This window comes from Microtus pennsylvanicus, chromosome 18 (genome assembly GCF_037038515.1).
Source record: "Microtus pennsylvanicus isolate mMicPen1 chromosome 18, mMicPen1.hap1, whole genome shotgun sequence".
Lineage (NCBI taxonomy): Eukaryota > Metazoa > Chordata > Mammalia > Rodentia > Cricetidae > Microtus > Microtus pennsylvanicus.
This window is the reverse complement of record NC_134596.1, coordinates 42,967,972-42,974,460: the sequence shown is the minus strand read 5'-3', so window position 1 is coordinate 42,974,460 and position 6,489 is coordinate 42,967,972.

Genomic DNA, 6,489 nt, shown 5'->3' with positions numbered 1-6,489 from the left:
GGCACAGAAAATAAATTTCAAAACCGAATGGACATTATTTTTCATTCCCAAGACCAAGGAAACATATATGTGTAGTGTAGTGTGATCCATGTCAGAACTAGGTCAATAAGCTCTTAATTGTTGCCGTGAAAGAGACATTTTCTTATTCTTAAAATTACATTTGTTTATTTATGTGTGTGGCCAAGGCACACTTGGGAGAGCAGAGGACAGCTTGCAAGAATTAGTACTGTTCTTTTTACCATGTGGATCCCGCGATTAAACTCAGGTTTGTTTGGTAGCAGGCATCTTTGCCATCTTTCAGGTTACAAGAGAGATATCTCCCTCCTCTCTGTCTCCCTCCTTCCCCCCTTTTTCTCATCCGCAGTGCACTCTTGCTAGAGTTTCCTAACTGCATCATCATTCTAGGCATCAGGATGAAAAATGAGTTATTTCACCCAGCCAGATCCAGACAGCTCTCAACTTTTAGCCTCTTTCCCCACTGAATGGCACTCTGTCATTGAGTTCATCAAAAAGAAATCAGCTTTCCTAAATTCTGTAAGAAGGGCTTGTTTTCCTGATTATCTGTCATTCCAGATACCATTACTATATCTTCTATTTATTTTTGGTTTTGTTTTGAGTATTTTTGTTTGTGTTTTGAAGGGATATGAGCTCACTCTGTAGTGCAGGCTACCTTTGAATTTATTATGTAGTTCAGGCTGGCCTCAAACGTGTGACATTTCTCCTGCCTTAACTTTCTGAGTGCTGCAATTACACATGTGTGCCCTCATGCCCAGCTTTGAAGCTTGGATATACATATATATGATAAATACATATATGCCTGATGATCTCACCTATCATCATAGAAAGTGAGTTCTTTTTTATAACTGGAAACCAAGTTAAAATTATTCTAGCAACTTTCTCTACAAATGATAAATTATGTATCTAAAACTTTGTTTTCTGATTATAGTTTCATCATATTCCCTCCCAAATTCAGTTTGTTGTTCACAGTCAGTTCACCTACCTTCAATATGGTGTGTGTTTTTTTTTTTTTGGTTTATTTGTGTGGGTGGTGGTGGTGTTCCTATGAGTCAATTACATAAGCATACTATCTGTGCAGGTGCCTGAATTGAATCTTCAAGATGATAATATGAGCTTTATTATTTATTAATTTTGAGACCAGTTCTCACTATGTAGCCCTGCCAGAGCTGAAATTTGCTATGTAGATCAAGTTGGCCTTGAATTCACAAAAATCTACCTGCCTTACTTCCAGAGTGCTGGGATCAGAAGTGTACACCACTTTGTCCGACAAGTTTTTATTTTTGAGATATTCTTTTGTGCTATAAAAGGAAAGCATTTTTGTATGGTAGCCTTTTATCAATGAATTGGCCAAGATGGGGTCCCAGAACTTACAGCTTTAGAAGGATTTGCTATGGATAACATGAACAAGGCAAGTTTTATGTACTGTATCCTATGGGATAATGCTTTTGTACACTATAAAGATTTGTCATTCATATTGGTTTAATAAAACATTGATTGGCCAGTAGGTAGGCAGGAAGCCTATGTGGGGCAACCATACTAAGAGAATTCTGGGAAGAGGAAAATCAGAGATGGAGTCATCAGCCAGATGCAGAGGAAGTAAGATGAGAATGTTTTACAGAGAAAAGGTACCAAGCCATATGGCTAAACATACACAAGAATTATGGGTTAATTTAAGTTTTAAGAGATAGTTAGTAATAAGACTGAGCAAAAGGCCAAGCAGTTTATAATTAATATAAGCCTCTGTGTTCTTTGGGATGGAGTGGGACAGAAACTTCTGTCTACACTGTAAATGGCACAGCATTGTAAACTGGTCCTAGCCAGATAGCACCTTCAGACATCCATGCTACCTTTATCCTCTCCACTTCATTTGTATAATAATCAAAGATGTGTGCTTTTGATGGTAATGTACCACCATGCCTAGTTTATGGGGACCCAAACCAGGGCTGCAGGCATGCTAGGCAAGCACTCTGCCATCTGATCTACCCAACTCTATTCAGGTTACAAGGAAAGAACAACTGCACAGTTTTGTACAGGAGATTAAGGATATCGTGTCTTTACTTTGCTGCCGTTCTTTGCACAAGCTCTTTATGTCGTGGCAGTATCTGCTTCCCTGATCTCTTCATCATGCTTTCATCTGTTAACTGCTCTTCAGGATCTGTCAGCACACAGCAAAGCTCTGCTGCAGCCACACAGCGATTGCCAGCCTAATCAAGCTGAGTGCTTCTCTAAACCTCCCTGCACAAGCTCTCTTTTATTTCTCTTGACATTGATGGACTGTGCCGTTACATCCACATCTGCTTCATGAATCATGCCCTCTAACTTTGCTTTTGTGGGATTCTGCATAAGACTTCATGACAGCTCCCAATTCCTTTGTTGTTTTAGTTCCACTACCATCCTTGTCAAATGGTAAGAAGTCATCTTTGACAGATGTCCCAAGTTCAATGCTCAGGACCCACATGGTGATAGGAGTGAATCAATTTGTAAAAGTTGTTATCTGGTGTCTACACCAAGTGTGGCAAGTTCATGCATGTGTGCGCGCACACACACACACACACACACACACACACCCCGTTTTATTCTCATGTTTTGGTTCAAGACAGGGTTTCTCTTTGTAGTCCTGACTGTGCTGAAACTCACTCTATAGACCAGGCTGGCCTCAGACTCAGATCTATCTGCTTCTGACTCCCGAATGCTGGAATTAAAGGCGTATGCCACCACCTGCACCATGGCTAATTTTTGCCATGAACATGTTGGGTGAGTTCAGACAGTGAGAGTTCCTGCCTGTCATGAGCCATTCTGCTATTTGACATTTTTCTGTGTTCTGTTAAACAATAGACCTGTTGTTACACAGAAACATTTAATCCTAAGAAATAAAATAAAGCTTGATTTTAAATTTTCATATACTCATGCTTTCCTTCTTGGATTTCATCTGTTTTGTTGACTTCTGCAGTTTTTCTTTAACCAGTTTCAGCAGCAGCATAAGTGGTATCAGAATGAAGCTCAGCATTTATCTCCCTCCAGAGTTTGCTTATGAATTAAAGGCTGATTTTCAGGCTGGCAAGCAGGTGATAAACACTGCTTCTTGAAATCTGTCCCATAATTAGCCCCAAAGTCTTCAAAGAGCAAAGCCAAGCCCAGATCTTCTGAAAAACCTGAACATCAAGCACTGGGTGCTTGCTGCATCCCTGCTGGCATGGCTAATTCAGTCAAGAGAGTTCAGTTTGTGGTTTAGGAGACTTTCCAGATCCACATTGCGGCTGTGGTTTGTCATGTGGTTGGAGGCAAAACTCCATTTAACAAAGGGCTTGTAGACAGCCAGGTAAGGGTGTGCTGGCTAAGAACATGCTGTTTGAATATTTTTAAAGAAAGCTTTAAATTTGAATTTATTTTTATTTGTGTGAGTGATTTACCTGTATGCATGTCTGTGTACCATAAGGGTGCCATTTCTATCTCTCCAACTCTCAGGTTTCCTTTTTAAAACAAAACAATGCCAAGCAATGTTTACACCTTTTGGACACTCTATAAATATTAACCTATTGGTACAAAAGCAAAAACAATTCATATTTGGCCATACTGGAATTTGTTTTTTAAAAGAAAACAAAAAAAACCCCAAAAGCTACTAGATGCAAAATGCTATGTAAATCTGGGAATTTGCTGCCAACTTTAAGGTGTTAATTGAAATATGTTGTAGAAAATCATTTTAAGGTGTGTTGATTTTGTTTATGCTGCAATTGTTTAACTCTGTGAAGTTGTGATTCTTTGCAAGTCTAAAATATTTGATGGTCTAATAAATAGTTGACCGGCCAATAGCGAGGTAGGAGAAAGACTAGGTGGGACTGGCAGGAAGGTAGTATAAATAGGAGGAGAACTCTGAGAAGAGGATGGAGGAGCAATGAAGGAGCAAGGAGAAAAGGGCATCAAGGGCCAGCCACCCACAGAGTAAGAGTGAAAGTAAAATACACATAAGTTAGAGAAGGAAAAAGCCCAGAGGCAAAAGATAGTTGGGATAATTTAAGATAAGAAGGGCTGGCTAGAAACAAGCAAAGCTAAGGCCAGGCATTTATAATTAAGAATAAGCCTCCATGTGTGATTTATTTGGGAACTGTGTGGCAGGCATCCAAAAGAGTAAAAAACAACCAACAATATTTTGTCGGTCCAACATGGGGCTAGAGTAAAAGAAAATCCAACAACAGTTTGGCATACCGAAGTGAGACGCTCATATTTCCATATAAGGCCTAAGAAAGCTGGGGGGAAAGTATATTGCTCTTTTAAGAGTTCATAACAAGTTCCCATGAGATTGTACAAAAGTGGGGAGTGGTTTTGTCAAGATGGCTCAGTGAGTAAGGGAACTTACTGCCACACTTAATAACGGGTTGATCCTTAGAGTCCGCATAACAGACAGAGAGAAACAGTCTCTGCTTGTACACCCACACACACTCGTGCTTACACTCCAACACAAAGTAAATGTAAAAACATTTTTAAAAATGGGACTGGAGTGATGGTGAATCAATGAGCAATGTGCTCGCACATAAGCATGAGGTACTGAGCTCAGATCTCCAGCACATTGTAAAAAGCTAAACAGGTCAGCCTGTACCTGGAAGCCAATTGCTGGAAGGTAGAGAGAGGAAGATTTGGGAAACCTGCTGACCAGCCAGTCTAGCCAATCTGTGAACTCCAGGTTTAGTGAGAGACCTTGTCTCAAAAAAAATAAGATGGGTTTGTGTGTGTGACTATGTGCAGGTGAGTACAGTTGACCATGGAAGACAGAAGAGAGTGTTGGATTCCCTGGAGCAGAGTTACCGGCTGTGATGATCTGCCCAATGTGGGTGTTGGGAACTGAGCTCAGATTCTGCACAAGCACAATAGATGCTCTTAACTACTGTGATGTCTCTCCAACCCCAAGAAAATTTACCATTTTAATGTAAAATATTAATAGGGGAAACTCTGTGTAAGGCATATTAGAACATTTTAATCTTCCTTATTTTTCTGAAAATACAAACTATTCTACAATTTTAAAAGCTCAGTCAAATAAATTTGCTTTTGAAAAAAAGAACTTACTACATAGCCAAAGCTAGCTTCCCCCTCACTTTGTAGTCCAGGCTGGCCTCAAACTCAGGGCATTCCTCTTCCTCGGCCTCCAAAGTGCTTAAATCATAGGTGTGAGCCACCATACTCACCTTTTCTGAAAAAACAAAACAATATCCAAAACCTAAAACCAAAATAAAAGTGTTTTTGTTGTTGTTGTTTTTTTTTTTTTTTTTTTTTTTTTGGTTTCTCTGTGGTTTTGGAGCCTGTCCTGGAACTAGCTCTTGTAGACCAGGGTGGTCTCGAACTCACAGAGATATGCCTGCCTCTGCCTCCCAAGTGCTGGGATTAAAGGCGTGCGCCACCACCGCCCGGCTGTTTTTTGTTTTTAAAGACAAAGTCTTCACTATCTGGCTCTAGCTGTTCTGGAACTAGTGATGGTGAACATGGTGTTTAGAGGATATTTTACTCGTGCTAGGCTTGTGAAAACAAAATGGTCTTAGCTTGTATAATCTGTGAGGCAGTTACTCCTATCTTGAATGTTCCCTGTCAGGAGGCTGGAGATGGGCCAGTTCCTGGTGCAGTTGGGCTATTCTTAAAAAATTGCTGATTGTTACAAAATATTTCACTGCCTCAGTGCTCCCTACAAGATAATGGGTCACAGGATTCAACAAGTTAGCTGTTTAGTTCTGCTTTTGTTATGAAACACTTGGGGGCTGAGGCACCTGCTGGACAAAATCAAGCCCTGGGTGTGTATGTGGGGGGGGGGGATGCACACTTTTAACCCTTTGGGAGGCAGTGGCAGTCAGATCTCTAAGAGTTTAAGACCAGCGTGGTCTACAGAGTGAGTTCTAAGATAACCAAGGCTTCACAAAGAAACAGTGTCTCAAAAAGAAGAAAAAAAAAACCACAAAAACAAACCACAATCAAGCCTTGCCTGTACACAGACAGGATCTGAGTTAATTAGGCTCCCCAAAATTATAACTGTGGGTTTTGCCTGTATAATCTTTTGGCTAACAATGGCCAGTGCCTTACTTAGGAAACTCTTTGGTTTGGTTCTGGCCAGACTCCTTTTAATAAAAAGCCTCTAATTTACTAAAACTGAAACTTGAGTCAGACTGGTGAATCTCTGAAGGACTTTAGACTCACAAGGAATTAACTGTGTAGATCAGGCTACCCTCCAGCCCACAGAGACCCAACTGCCTCTGCTGAGTGCTGAAATTAAAGGTGTTGCACCACTACATCCGGCTTTGTTCTAAAATTTTAAAAATTCATGGTAGCTACTGTACTAAAAAATAAACAAAGAAGTGCTCAAGGGACTCTTGTTTCTGAGCTGTGTGACCTTTATCGGGTCACAGAACCAGCTACGAGCACCCTAGGGCCATTGTTTTGAAACGAAAGACTACAGTTCCCAGAGTGCCCTTCGTGGTTGCCAGGAGCAACCAC